This window comes from Nerophis lumbriciformis, linkage group LG25 (genome assembly GCF_033978685.3).
Source record: "Nerophis lumbriciformis linkage group LG25, RoL_Nlum_v2.1, whole genome shotgun sequence".
In the NCBI taxonomy this organism is placed as follows: domain Eukaryota; kingdom Metazoa; phylum Chordata; class Actinopteri; order Syngnathiformes; family Syngnathidae; genus Nerophis; species Nerophis lumbriciformis.
Genome location: NC_084572.2, coordinates 28,219,303 through 28,235,486, shown reverse-complemented (window position 1 = coordinate 28,235,486; position 16,184 = coordinate 28,219,303). Strand labels below are relative to the sequence as shown.

Sequence of the window (16,184 nt, the reverse complement as noted above, 5' to 3'; positions counted from 1 at the left end):
TGAGTGTTATGTGTGTGTATATGTGTGTAAATAAATGAACACTGAAATTCAAGTATTTGTTTTATTTATATATATATATATATATATATATATATATATATACATATATATATATATATATATATATATATATATATGTATGTATGAGGGGGGGGGGGGCACAGGTCCGGTGGCCATGGATGAAGTGCTGGCTGTCCAGAGTCGGGACCCGGGGTGGACCGCTCGCCTGTGCATCGGTTGGGAACATCTCTGCGCTGCTGACCCGTCTCCGCTCGGGATGGTGTCCTGCTGGCCCCACTATGGACTGGACTCTTACTATTATGTTGGATCCACTATGGACTGGACTCTCACAATATTATGTCAGACCCACTCGACATCCATTGCTTTCGGTCTCCCCTAGAGGGGGGGGGTTACCCACATATGCGGTCCTCTCCAAGGTTTCTCATAGTCATTCACATCGACGTCCCACTGGGGTGAGTTTTTCCTTGCCCGTATGTGGGCTTTGTACCGAGGATGTCGTTGTGGCTTGTGCAGCCCTTTGAGACACTTGTGATTTAGGGCTATATAAATAAAGATTGATTGATTGATTGATATACATATATATATATATATATATATATATATATATAAAAAAAATATATATATATATAGCTAGAATTCACTGAAAGTCAAGTATTTCTTTATGTATATATATATATATATAATATATATTATATATATATATATATATATATATATGAAATACTTGACTTGGTGAATTCTAGCTGTAAATATACTCCTCCCCTCTTAACCCCGCCCCAACCACGCCCCCGCCCCGACCACGCCCCCTCACCCCCACACCCCACCTCCCGAAATCGGAGGTCTCAAGATTGGCAAGTATGCCAATATTTCAGGGTGTCGCCCTACAATCCTGTTTCTGCTGCAGTCTCCTACCACTTCTCTAGAACTTTCCCACTCCCAATGCATGCTGTTTACAGTTGGTACTTTGACTTAGACTTAGACAAACTTTAATGATCCTCAAGGAAAATTGTTCCACACAGTAGCTCAGTTACAAAGGATAAATGGTAAATGGGTTATACTTGTATAGCGCCTTTCTACCTTCAAGGTACTCAAAGCGCTTTGACACTATTTCCACATTCACAGACACACATTCACACACTGATGGCAGGAGCTGCCATTCAAGGCCCTAACCACAACCCATCAGGAGCAAGGGTGAAGTGTCTTTCTCAAGGACACAACGGATGTGACGAAGTTGGTAGAAGGTGGGGATCGAACCAGGAACCCTCAGGTTGCTGGCACGACCAATCTCCCAACAGCGCCACGCCGGATATATAGGTATAACGTAGACTAAAAATGTACGGTAGTATCAATGTAAAATATAACATATGTAATATTTACATATTATATATACAGTATATGATATATACTGATGTATATATTTTTATGTAATATACAGCCCCGAAAGGGACAAGCGGAGGAAAATGGATGAATATACAATATATAACAATTACCATGTACAACATTACAGTATATGTAACAGCTGCAACATAAAATAGAGAGTATATCCAACATAAAATATAAACAAAGAGAGGTAGCTAACATGTCAGGTGTCAGGTAATAGGCAGATATCATCTATTGCTGTATGGCAAGTGATTATACAGTGGAGTATGGAATGAAGGAGTTCTTGAATCGAACACTGCGGGAACGAAGCTGAAGGAGCCTGTCTCCAACAGGCTCCTTCAGCTTCGAGCTCCGCGGTCCCTCAATTGTCTGGTGGAGTGGGTGGGCAGGATTTTCCGTGATGGCGAGCAGTTTGTCCAGTGTCCTCCTGTCCCTCACTGACACAAACGCCTCCAACTGCGTGCCAATAGTTTGGCCGGCTTTCCGGATCAGTTTGTCAATCCGGTTTAAATCCCTTATGCTGGTGCTGCTCCCCCAACAAACCACTGCAAAGTACAGGGCACTGGCCACAACAGACTGATAAAAGATCTCCAACAGCTTGCTGCACGCATTAAAAGACCTAAGCTTCCTCAGGAAGAAGAGTCTGCTCATAGATAGATAGATAGATAGTACTTCATTGATTCCTTCAGGAGAGTTCCCTCAGGAAAATTTAAATTCCAGCAGCAGTGTACAAAATTGTAAAAAGTAAAAAGTAAATAATGGGGGTATAAATGGAAACAAAATAGAAAAATATTACAATAGAATAAAAATAAAAAGCAACAATGAGAATAAAAGTATAACAGTAAAAAAAGAATATAACAACAGAAACTAGGCAGTAGTGACCATGTTATGAAAAAGTATTGCACTGTTATTGTTTTGCATCCCCTGTCATCCTAGTACCCCCCTCCCCCCCAGAGAGGAGTTGTACAGTCTAATGGCGTATGGGACAAAGGAGTTTTTGAGTCTATTAGTCCTGCACTTGGGATGAAGCAGTCTAGCACTGAACAGGCTCCTCTGGCTACTGACAACGGTATGCAGAGGGTGACTGGCATCATCCAGGATGCTCACTAGTTTTTCCACAGTCCTCTTCTATGCCACCGTCACCAGTGAGTCCAGTTTTATTCCGATCGTAGAACCGGCCCGCCTGATCAGTTTTTTCCAGTCTGGAGCTGGTCATGCCCTTCTTGTAAACAGCTTTGCTGTCGACTTTTAAATTGAACAAGAAAATTTGATCATATTACGCCTACACTGGCCCACCTGCACTGGCTTCCGGTAGACTTAAAGTACAAGTAGACTGGGGAAAAACAAGTTCACTTTATACGCTTAATTGTGTCTCATTGTATCCATTAAACCATATTCAGTTTAATTTACAATACGCAAAGTATGTGAAATTATTATCTAAACATCACAAAATGCCACAAATTCAGTCAGCCATTTTGAACATTTCGCTCCGATTGTTTCCGGTAATTTCAGTGTTTGACGTCCCCGGAGGAAAACTTCTGCACTTATTCTAGATCAGGGGTGCCCACACTTTTTCTGCAGGTGAGCTACTATTTAATTGATCAAGTCGAGGGGATCTAACTCATTCATATGTATAATTTATGTATTTATTTATGAAAGAGACGTTTTTGTTAACAAGTTAAAGGTGTTTAATAAGGGTGTGGGGAAAAATCGATTCGAATTCGAATCGCGATTCTCACGTTGTGCGATTCAGAATCGATTCTCATTTTTAAAAAATCTATTTTTATTTTTATTTTATTTCCATTTTTTTAAAATTAATCAATCCAACAAAACAATACACAGCAATACCATAACAATGCAATCCAATTCCAAAACCAAACACTCAGAACTGCAATAAACAGAGCAATTGAGAGGAGACACAAACACGACACAGAACAAACCAAAAGTAGTGAAACAAAAATAAATATTATCAACAACAGTATCAATATTAGTTACAATTTCAACATAGCAGTGATTAAAAATCCCTCATTGACATAATCATTAGACATTTATAAAAAAAAAAAAAAAAGAATAGTGTCACAGTGGCTTACACTTGCATCGCATCTCATAAGCTTGACAACACACTGTATCCAATATTTTCACAAAGATAAAATAAGTCATATTTTTGGTTCATTTAATAGTTAAAATAAATTTACATTATTGCAATCAGTTGATAAAACATTGTCCTTTACAATTATAAAAGCTTTTTACAAAAAATCTACTACTCTGCTTGCATGTCAGCAGACTGGGGTAGATCCTGCTGAAATCCTATGTATTGAATGAATAGAGAATCCTTTTGAATCGGGAAAATATCGTTTTTGAATCGAGAATCGCGTTGAATCGAAAAAAAATCTATTTTGAATCGAATCGTGACCCCAAGAATCGATATTGAATCGAATCGTGGGACACCCAAAGATTCACAGCCCTAGTGTTTAATGATAATACAAGCATGCTTAACACATATAGATTCCTTTCTTTCATGAAGACAAAAATATAAATTGGTGTATTATCTGATTCTGATGACTTGCATTGACTGGAATCAGACAGTAGTGCTGATAACGTCCACATTTTCAAATGGAGGAGAAAAAAAGTCCTCCTTTCTGTCCAATACCTCATGAAAGTGGTTGGTTTTTGGCATCTTATTTGTCCAGCTTCCATACTCGTTTTTATACACTTTACAAGAAATACATTGGCGGCAAACTCCGTAGCTTGCTAGCTTGTGCACGCCAGATTTCTGAGACTCTTATTTTGTTAGCGCAGGCAGGATGAAGCAGCGCTTTTATTGTGAAGATAGGAACCGTGCAGTCGGTCTTTAGAGTTTTGACGGGAGGTGCGGCGCGAGAGTCTGTTGAAATAAAAAGTGTTTCTCGCCTTCCTGTCGGTCATTTTTTTCTTAATAATGAGCTCGCAGCAGCCAGCGTCATCTCACAAGATCCTCGGCTGCCGTGAATGTCAATCAAGTGACGAAAGTGACGTCTTGGTGAAGATTGATGAACGCTAATTTTTAAATCTATTTTTTTCCATGCCTGGCTGGCGATCGACTGAAACACCCTCCGCGATCGACCGGTAGCTCGCGATCGACCGATAGCTCGCGATCGACGTAGTGGGCACCCCTGTTCTGGATTGTATTCTAGTTTATAAATCATGCCACTCATCTGGATTACAGGAGGATTTAGCCATGAATTTAGAAGTTGTTCATCTGTGACACTCAATTCATACCCGGAGATGAAGACAAACCGAAGACAGTGTCTGCAGGGAGACTTCCTTGTTAACCTGTTGTGTGCATCATGATTAATTCGTCATACAAACGGGAAGATATAGACATCCTATCAGTCGTTATCGAAGTAAAAGCAGACATTTTACAGTTGGGCATCGTTTTGTTTGTAGTTTGTTTCTCTTGTTTAGCAATGCTGCTTGAGCTGGATCTGTTTAGCAGAGATTCTAAAACGCGTAGCTCATCCTCCTCATATTCAGGATCAACAATATACGTTTCTGGATCATAATTTTTCCCAAAGTAATTGTTGGCTCTCACACCATCCGCATGATTTGCATTGTTGTTGGTGATGAAGGGATCTGTGGTTCCTAACTCTACATTACGCAATCACGTGACTGGCTTGCTCATTATCTCTTAAACTGGCTCAGGAATCTCTGTGAGAGTGATACTATTTTGATCATATCTATTTACTCACGAACTTTGGATGTCTTTCGGTGTCATACATCAGATATATGTTAAAAGCTTCAAAACAGAGGAAACTTGTTTTTCCACTCTCCTGCTACTTTAAGATGTGATTTTTAAAGTTGTATTACTTACGTGCAATATACTATATGGTTTAGCACTATCTTACCTTGCTGATTGTATTGTACCATACGTTCCATCCAGAAATCTGTGTTCCAAGGACGATGGCTTATTACTGATTCCCACTGCCCAAAAAAAGTCTGCTGGTTCTAAAGCGTTTTCTATTCGGGCTCCAGTACTCTGGAATACCCTACTTACTAGATGCCACATGGATAAAATCATTAAAGTCTCGCCCTAAAACTTTTACAAAGACTGTTTTAGACCAGTTGACCTGACCTTCTCTTTTTTTTGCCCCCTTCTACTGCATGGAGAGGTTACCAGGTGGTCATGGGTAATCCCTGTAGAGGACCAGTCTGGATGAGAAACTGTTTTAAGTCGTGACCCTGGGTGGATCACTACTCTGTGAGATGGATGAAGACTTCCTACGACCCTTTGCTTGCCCCCAATAGACTAGACTTACACATTATCATGATTATTGCAATAACTGTAATCACTTGGCATCCATTGCAGCCGGTCACCCAGGAAGGGGGTCACCACATCTGCCGTCCCTTTCCGAGGTTTCTGATTTTTCCCCACTCTGGGCTTTTGAGTTTTTACTCGCCTAAATGTGGGTTCAGATCAGGGGACGTCATTGTGGTTTGTGCAGTCCTTTGAGGCACTTTTGATTAAGGGCTAAATAAATAAACTTCGATTGATTGATTATAGCTTAGCCAGTTCTTTAGAAATGATGACATTCCCTTCCTTAATTTCATCAATTAGACAGTGAGTGCATGCTTGACTTCCTAGTAGTGACACCCGGCATTTCTTATGATGTTCAGCTCAAGTACTGCTATAATATGATTCTTCGTAGAATACTTTAATTATTTTAAAAATCAGTGACGTGCGGTGAGGTTGATGGCTGGTGAGGCACTGACTTCATCACAATCAGACTTACAAACATATGAACCCTAAAGAGTATCTTATTCACCATTTGATTGGCAGCAGTTAACGGGTTATGTTTAAAAGCTCATACCAGCATTCTTCCCTGCTTGGCACTCAGCATCAAGGGTTGGAATTGGGGGTTAAATCACCAAAAATGATTCTCAGGCGCGGCACCGCTGCTGCCCACTGCTCCCCTCACCTCCCAGGGGGTGAACCAGGGGATGGGTCAAATGCAGAGGACAAATTTCATTACACCTAGTGTGTGTGTGACAATCATTGGTACTTTAACTTAACTTTAACTTTACACATACAAACTGTAGCACACAAAAAAGCACATTTAATAAAAAAAACATTATTATGGTCTTACCTTTACTTAGAAATTAAGTCCATGCGCCGCAACTAAAGCCCTCACTTCAACTTTCCACGTGCAAGATTGAATCTATTTCAAAAAGTGTAACCGAGGGTTTATAAATGTCGCCTATACTGTATGAAACTACAAAATAACAAACACGGAGGCTCCAGTTTACACGAGGACCACTTTATTTACCTTCTTTCAAAAACCTCCGCAATGTGACATCACTTCCACTCTTAGCGCCTTCAAAATAAGAGCTCAAGGCACATACTGTATAACAGCACATAACAGGAACTTAACATCACAAAGAGGAAAGCCCATGAAAATAGGTTACAAAAGTTATTTAATAAGAAGCCAACAAGTGCAAAAACAATAATGTTCGTGTTGGAGAAGTTGTGAATTAGGTACACCTGCAGTCTGCAGGTGTATCTAATGTTGTGTCCCTGCAGTCATTCACAACTCCTCCAACACCAACATTATTGTTTTTGCACTTTTTGGCTTCTTATGAAATAATTTTTTTAAATAGATTCAATCTTGCACGTGGAAAGTTTAAGTGTGGGCTTTAGTTGATATAACAATTCTACGGCGGGGGTGCAGGAGGCGAGCCTCAGCCAGTGCGTCTTTTGCAGCCGTTTTATGATCGCTCAGCACAAGAAATACGTTACACACATACAGTTGTTGACAAAATACACTGTACATTATATACCTCAGCTAACTAAACTATGGAAATGTATAATATAGTTCATATAGCAATACGGTCTCACTGCACAGCAGGCCAGCAGTTAACCGAGTCATTGCGCAATCCATGTTGCGGCACTGAGTGACGTGCCTCAACTGGCTGCTGTTCACCGCACCGTCTCTTCTCAGTATTTGAACGGCAAATGTGAAAATTCAGCGATTTTGAATAAAAATAATCTAAAACTGGTGAAGTTAAATAGAAAATAACGTTATAGTATAATCACTGGATACATAACAATTTAATTTTTTTATTTTTTTTTACATTTTTTTTCTTTCCATGATGGCAGGTGAGGCCCCGCCTCACCTGCCTCTAGTGACTGCACGTCACTGTTAAAAATCATATCTTGTCCTCAAAGTTCTTTGTTGTTTTTGTCGTGCAATGATGTAATCGTTTTACCAATAGACAAATTCGTTGGATCATCAATGAATGTTTCAATGGAAAAACACTTTCCAGGTGTAAAACATACACAGAGAATGTCTGCAACTTATTAAAAAATAAAAAAGCCTTAAAAAGTTCAAATTAAAGTACCAATGATAGTCACACACACAGTAGGTGTTGTGAAATTACCCTCTGCATTTGACCCATCTACTTGTTCCACCTCCTGGCAGGTGAGGGGAGCAGTGAGCAGCAGCGGTGGCTGCGCTCGGGAATCATTTTGGTGATTTTAACCCCCAATTCCAACCATCGGTGCGGAGTACCAAGCAGGGAGGTATCGGGTCCCATTTTTAGGGGCGGTATAGCTCGGTTGGTAGAATAGCCGTACCAGCAATTTGAGGGTTCCAGGTTCGATCCCTGCTTCTGCCAACCTAGTCACTGCCACTGTGTCCTTGGGCAAGACACTTTACCCACCTGCTCCCAGTGCCACCCACACTGGTTTAAAAATGTAACTTAGATATTGGGTTTCACAATGTAAAGCGCTTCACTTCATAATTCACTTATAGTCTTTGGTATGACTCGGCTGGGGTTTGAACTCATGACCTACTGATCTCAGGGCAAATTTAAAAAAATAAAATAAAATAAAAGGCAAAGAGATCCTGGAGGGACTGAAATACCTAAAAAAAAATGCCATAAGGTGACAGTATCACCTAGTGTCAAATCCGAATTAAAATCGTTCTGTGAAAAGTGGTGTCAGAAACGGGATCATTAGCTGTCGGAAAGAGCCTTGTTATCTTCGTAAAGGCACATTTTTTGAAACAGCTCTTGCATTGGAGCTCATTAGCCTGCGGATGTACCTAATGTTGTAACCAGGTGAGAGACTCAGCCCACGCAGGTGTAGCACAGAGAGCTTTGTGATCGATCCGAGCAGATTTAAACACACGCCCACACAGACGGTTTTGAGACAGTGTGACCTGTGTACTTTGAGTCTGTGGGAGCTTATCGAAGACGTGCCGTAGTACCAACTGTGAGCGAGAGTTTCTTTCTCTTCGAGCCGCATTGATGTCATTTTCCTCAGGAGACCCCATTTCAACGTGAATGCACCGCGAGAAGAAGCGGTTCCCACGCCTCTGCCTTTCAGGTCGCTAATCCTTGCCTGACAGCGTTAAGACACAGCCGAGCCTGGCGTGTGTGTGTGTGTGTGTGTGTGTGTGTTTAAGTGTACCATTGTGTTGCACTGACTGAACACGTGTCTGTCTGGGAATATGAGGGGCCGTTAGGGACATTATTCACAATTAACTCTTCCATACACTACTGAAATGTGTATGTGAGAGCATTTCAGTAGTGTCTGTGAGAGCATTTCAGTAGTTTACATAAGTGTTTCAGTAGTGTGTGTGAGAGAAAAAAATGTCAGTTGTTTATGTGAGAACATTTCAGTAGTGTGTATAAGAGTGTTACAGTAGTGTGTGTGAGAGAAAAATGTTTTAGTTGTTTATGTGAGAGCATTTCAGTAGTGTATGTAAGAGGTAATTTTGAATAATGTCCCTAATCCCCTTATTTGGGAGCATGATGGCCGACATGACGCTTTGTCTCCTTCAGTCAAAAACATATACTGAAAAAGTCATAAAAATTGTATAAATCATAAAAATTTAAGAAATATATACATCACAAATTACTACAAATATAAAATCAATAAAATGTTACTAAACTAATTTTATATAAAATAACTATAAATAACTGAGTTACTGAATATAAAAAATAACGCGTTAGATTACTAGTTACCGCCGAAACTAACGGCGTTACAGTAACGCGTTAGTCCCAACACTGTCAATGAGTCCATGCAAAGCTAAGAGCCGGAGATTCAAGAAATACACGGTGCACTTACCTGTGTAAAAAATTATCCGAGGAGCGGGACCTTAAACGATAGTTTAGTGTGGCTGAAACAGGGCTTAGGCTAAATAATTATTTGTTTAAGGGGTTATCCGGCTTAGTCTAGACCAGTGGTTCTTAACCTGGGTTCGATCGAACCCTAGGGATTCGGTGAGTCGGCCTCAGGGGTACGACAGAGCCTCTGCCGCGGAGGTCAAGACACGCCCGACTCATCGTGTAAATAAAAACTTCTCCCTGTCGGCGTATTATGGATACCCCCAAACTAGAGATGCGCGGATAGGCAAATATTTCATCCGCAACCGCATCAGAAAGTCGTCAACCATCCGCCATCCACCCGATGTAACGTTTGATCAGAACTGCACCCGCCCGCCATCCGCCCGCACCCGCCCGTTATATCTAATATAGACGATGCAAGGCATTAGTGAGGCACCTGCCAACTACTCCGGTTTTCCCGTAATTCGTACGGTTTTCATCAACCTATTCCGGGTTACGGTTGCAGTGATAAAAAATACGGTTTTTCATTAATTAAAAAAAAAAAAAGGGTGAAAACTACGCGAATTGCACCTTGTGCAGACAAGATTTTTCGATCGGACACGGAGGAATTAGCGATGTAAAAGACCACTTTGGGACAAAAAAACACAAGTCTAATGCCGTTGCTAGCGATACAAGTGGAAAACTTTCAACGTTTTTCGTCGCCCAAACAGATTCTTTGGATGTGATAAATGCCGAAGTTTTATTTACGGAGGCAATAATTGAGCATGGACTTCCAATCGCACTGGCTGATCACATGGGACAGTTAAATGTTTGTAATGCAACCTTTAAAAATCATTACGTGGTGATCGCGGTCCCAAAAATAAACTTTTCTTGCATGATAATGTCCAGAAAAATTCGCTTTATATTACTATAGAGTCCTTTTAACGAATGAGTTTGATGGTTTATCACAAACCTTAAATGAAAGAAGTCCTTTGTTCTCCTGCACCGCATGCGCTTTGGCCTTGCTTCGTGTTTGGTGCGCAATCCTGTCGGCTGTATTTCACAGCACGACATACTGTTAAAAGTGTTTATACTATTTATGCTTTCAAGTCCAAGTTGAAGAAATCTTGTTAAATGTTGACAGCATAACTACCAAAATACAGAAGTATGTCCTTAATATTTTTGCAGTGCTATTTCTGTTGAAAAGTTCAAATGATTACATTAGAGATGTGATGTGCCACTTTTCAAGTGTCTGATGGCTTCAATTAATTTTCATTAATTTTTCATATTTTGAATTATTTTGAAAGGCTTACAAAAAAACTACATTTGAATTGTAATTCCATGCTATTGACAGGACTATTAATTTTAATGAAGTTAGCTTACCATGTTTACAGTATGATAATTGTGATAGAAATGTGAATTTTAGGTACAGAATATTTTTTACAATTGAACAAGGCAGTAGATTATACAAGCTTGGACAGAAAGTTAATAATGACACCAATTTTTTTTTTTATGGAATTGTTTAGTACTGTTTTACCATTTGTTTACTGTAAAAAGTGTTTATACTGTTTATACTTTCAATTAACAAATTGAAGTCTTGTGAAAGGTTGACAGGATAACTGGCATTGACTGTCAAAATAATTTCAAACTATTGAAGTTAGCTTACAGAATAAACATGCCAATAAACCCATATGATTTTTGCTGTAATATTTTTGTTTTGAAAAGTCACTGTGACTGATAGAAAAGTGATGGTTTTAGCAACATTTTAACCTGTCTGAATGCTAATAATCATTTTGCGTCGGGGGGCGAAGCCCTGAACCCTCCACCAGGACTTTGTCCTGGACCTACCGGGGCCTGCGGCCCTTGGACCCTGGCTACTAGGTTTTTCTGATTTCAAAAGTTGGCAGGTATGGTGAGGTTATAAAGCTTTTGCCTGTTAAAGAAAGGAGACTGATCCAATGCAGCACAGACTTTCGCGTGCCACGTTGTCACGACCCAGACGCACACCAGTGCGCAATCATATGGGAGCCGCGCTGAGCGCACCTCCAAGCGCGTCTCGCTGCCGGCGACGGCCGGGTATGGGCCCGACGCTCCAGCGCCATCCATTTTCAGGGCTAGTTGATTCGGCAGGTGGGTTGTTACACACTCCTTAGCGGGTTTCGACTTCCATGGCCACCGTCCTGCTCTCTATATCAACCAGGGTGAGCCCCACCCCTTTCGTGAGCGCACTGCGCGCGGAGTGACCCCTGTTACGCGCCCCCGGCAACAGGGGTGGCGGGCAGGTAAGCTGCGCGGGCGGAGCGCGCGGAGTGACCCCTGTTACGAGCCCCCGGCCACGGGGGTGGCGGGCAGGTAAGCTGCTTACCTGCTGCGCGTGACGCCAGCCGCGGCGAAGGCGGACGAGGCGGGGTGTCGGTGCGGTGGGCGCGGTAGTGACCCTGGACGTGCGTCGGGACCTTCTCGCGGATCGCCTCAGCTACGGCTCCAGGTGGGGCCCTCTCGGGGGAAGGGGCCTCGGTCCCAGACCCCGGCGAGGCGTCCCTTCTCCGCTCCGTAAAAGTGTCCATCTCTTTTCTTTTTTTTTCTTCTGTTGTGGCATATGCAGCAGGTGCCTGCTCGTTTTTCGTATGTGGGTAACAACATTTAACTATATATATATATTTCCGAATTGGTTTAACTGCCACCCGCCTGAATCTATTTAAAATCTAATTTTTTTTAATTTCAATCGCCCGACCCGATCCGACCCGATCCGACCCGACCCGCGGATAAAATCTAATTTTTTTTAATTTCATCCGCCCGATCCGCGGATAATCCGCGGACTCCGCGGTTGTGCCCGCAAACCGCGCATCTCTACCCCAAACAATGTTCCCTCTAATTTTTCATACGTGTGAGCAAACGCAAAAACTCCTTGAGCATTCGGTGGAGCGCATGCACATACACTGTGGTCACACCTGCAGCACACCTGTCCCAAACCTGACTAAATAACAAGTTCAATGTTTTATTATTATAATCAAATGACAGCAGTCATTTTCATGAGATTATTTTCTAACATAAGTGTTTTGGCCCACTTACAATGACTATAACATATTGTTTTTCATGAGCTGTGTACTTGTATTATATGTCTGGGTGGGGATCCTACTTTAGAAATAATGTGTACCCCTTTCAGGTATCGCATTTAGTTCCCACTTAAACATTCACATGTTGCACAATGAGATGTATACATGGAATTATGTGTACATTCCTGTAACTTTCCGTTTGTAAAATATATATATATATATATACTTTATTAGTATTTCTTTAATATAACAACATCATTTTATGATTACGGTTCGGGTTCGGTGAATGCGCATATGAAACTGGTGGGGTTCGGTACCTCCAACAAGGTTAAGAACCACTGGTCTAGGCATAGCCTAAAAGGGCAATTCAGTTGCTGAAATACAGTGGTATCTTACAAGTTTTTCGAGATACAAGCTGTCTCTCGTTATGCTTTAGGTAAAAAAAATATTAGAAGCATCCCCGCCATTAATTGGCATAGCAAATGCCACAGTGAACCCTGTAAGATCCAACCAAAACATCCGGTCTTACTCGCTAGCATTAGCTTATAGCTGGAGATCGAGATACATTAGTTTTTCCGAGCATGGGAAGGACGAAAGGGAGTGTGAAGGACAGTGCAGAGAGGAAAATATTCATTGAATTAAAGAAAGAAATAATCAAAACATGGCCGAAGCAGTTGGAGCGTAGCACTGCTACCCTGCGCCATACTGAAGAGAAATGATTCCATAACGCCAGCAAAGGACGATGAAATAATATCGAAAAGGCAGACTTGTGTTCATGAAAATATGGAGAAGCTGCTGATGGTGTGTTTGACAGAAAGCAGCTGGAAGGAAATAATGTAAAAGAATATTGCATTACTTCATAAAACTACTGTTTGTACTACATTGTGTTATTTTTCATACAATATTTCTCATCTAAAAGGTCATTGCTCTTTTTAAAAAGTGGTCTGTTATTAAACCTGTGCTGTTTGGGGGCACCAAGCACGGAATAAATTAATTAAAATTAATTTTAAAAGTACACAAGTTTTTTCATAGCTACGTCTCAGACAACAATTAAATTCCAAGAGTGTCTGAATAATGAATCAGAGTGCAGTATTTGCTCTTAAAACACTCACCTGTGATGTTTTTCTGTAACAAAAGTTACCTTGTCTGTCGTGTGCATAATCTTTCCATTAAAGTGTTTTCGTCTCGCTCATATAATTTGTTTCTACTAATGCAAAAAACTAAGCAAGCAACCCAGACAGGAAGATTGGCGACTCAAGGGACACGTTTTATATATCGTGACTTGATAATACTATTCAAAGAGAACAAAAATGATGTATTGGCTGACGCACTTTGCATGCTGACCTCGCCAAATATCACAACCCAAGGAACAAAATAACACGCTAAGCATCAACAGTTCAATTAGCCTTTCTTCCCTCCATTGTTTGCATTCCTCTCAGCAAACAGCAGTCATTTCCGAGGAAGCGGAGAAGCATTAAGAAGGAATTATGCTTACCGGCAAATTGTTGTTCACTCCTGCATGGAGAGGCTGCTTGTCGTCAAAGTTTGTTTTTTCGCAGTAAACAACATCCTGTGGAGATTAACGTAGGAATTAACACAGAAAGCCCTTGGAAGTGGAAGAAGAGGCACACAAACGAGGCGAGAAAATGCTAATTAATGAGTAGATTATCCCACGGAGTGAGTCTATGCGCCAATCGGGTGTTTTCCTAATCGACTTCTTAGGGATGCTGCATCTACATACACTCTCCAGACACTTTATTAGGGACTGTACAAATAATGAGGTCCGCCGTCACGAAGAGAGTAATGACCACTTGAGCCCCAATGCAAGCGGACTGTAACAGCCGTAAGTAAAAACAACTCAAAACAACTCACAAGTATCTGGTTTTATCCAGATTCATTCCAAAATGCAACACGGCCTTCCTGATATCTTGTGCCACCGCACTATCATCGTAACACTCCAGTCATGTAGGGGGCAGCAGTGTTACCAAAGGGGTAACTGCATAAAAACTACCACAGATGAAATACTGGCTTTTAAAAAAAAAAAAAAAAAATAGCCAATCTAGATTTTCTAAACATTATATTTAGTACGGTTTTTAAATATTTTTTAGTTGTATTTGCTTTTATTATCTATGTCATATATTTTTTGGTTTTCAAGTCTGTCAGATGTTTTTATGTATTTTATTAATTTTTTTGTTGATCTTTTTAATTTTTCTTACCTTGTACAGCACTTTGGGGCATCTTAAACCGTTGCTTTATAAATAATCTTAACCTTTTTATTTTATTTTATTTTTTAAATTTTATTTTATTTTATTTTTTTATTTTTTATTTTTTTTAATCTTATTATTTATTTGTGTGTGGCGTCGCGCGGGTCTCACTTCCTGTTGGATGGGGTCCGTGCCCGTGTGGCCCGACCTTGCGCTGTGGGGTCTCTGTTGGTGACTTGGTGTAGTGGCGGCGCAGCCCCCGTGTCTGGTCTGGATGCTGTGTCTCGGTTGTTTGGGCGGTGGTGTGTTTGTGCGGGTTTGGGTTGGGGTGGGGGGCCTTTTGGTTGGGGGAGTTGTTGGTGTCTCTTGTTTGCGTGTTGGCGTTCGGGCTGACCGGCGGGCTGGCGCCGGCTGGTCTCCGTGGCCCTGGTGGCGTGTGGTTGCTGGTCGCAGTTTTTTTTTGATCGCTTTGATTTGATTGGCTGGTGCTGGCTGTCTGGGGTTATTGCGGCTGCTGTTTCTGCTGCCGTTTGTTTGTGGTGTGGGCGCCCGTGGCTGCTGGGTCTGGTGCAGGGGTGTGGCTGATGTTGTGACTGGTGGCAGCGCGCGCGCGTGATGGCTGTCGGGGCTGACGAACTGTGTATATGTATGTATATGTGTGTGTATGTATGTATGTTTATATATGTGTATGTGTACATATGTGTATGTATATGTATATATGTGTATGTGTGGGTATGTATACGTGTATGTGTGTATGTGTATGTATATATGTATGTATATTTCTGGGGGTACGCTCTGGGCCTGCCTGTCAGACGGGGGTCGACGCCTCAGGCTACTGCATCCGAACTGCGTGTCTGGAGCTCCTGGGTCCCGCTGTCCATCCCTTCCGGGTGCCCGTCTTGGTTGGGGCCTGTTGGGCCTAGTCCCTGCGTGGTAGCTTGGTGCTGCAAGGTATTCCGAGGTGCTGCAAGTCGGCCAGTTGCTGGGGTAGTGACCTTGTTTGTCAGCATGTCTGTGATCTTCTTTTAATTCTTTTTTTTTTAATTAATTAATTAATTTATTTATTTATTTTTTAATATATTTTATTAATATTATTTTTTAATTTTTCCCCTCCCTCAGGGGGGGGGCTCGGCGGGGCGGTTGCTGGTTGTTCCATCTCCATCGTTGGGGTCCCTGCGGGTGGGGTGGGTGGTTCCCGTGGCCCTGTGCCTGGGTGGTCCTGCGGCGGCCGGTTTGGGTGGGGTGGCCGGGGGCTGGCCTCGCCGCGCTCTCCGGGGGTGGGGGGTGGGCTCGTGGGGGCCCGGTTGCCGGTGGGGCAGGGGCGGTCTTCCCGTCCGGTTGCGGGGAGTCTCTGGGTCCCTCGGGCGGGGCGTCTCGCCTTTCTGCCCGTGTGGGGTGTGGTCTCTCGCTGGCTTGGGGTCTGGCTGTCCCCTGCTTT

The 16,184-nt window shown here is 42.0% G+C and overlaps 1 long non-coding RNA gene across 1 annotated transcript in view; it reads right to left on the bottom strand.

Moving 5' to 3' along the window:
• LOC133621768 (uncharacterized) overlaps positions 1 to 16,184 on the bottom strand; it is a 134,413-nt gene that overhangs the window by 105,724 nt on the left and 12,505 nt on the right. The window contains exon 2 of the long non-coding RNA XR_009817693.1: positions 14,038 to 14,112. This is a non-coding gene — a long non-coding RNA (uncharacterized lncRNA). The remainder of the gene's footprint in view (positions 1 to 14,037; positions 14,113 to 16,184) is intronic.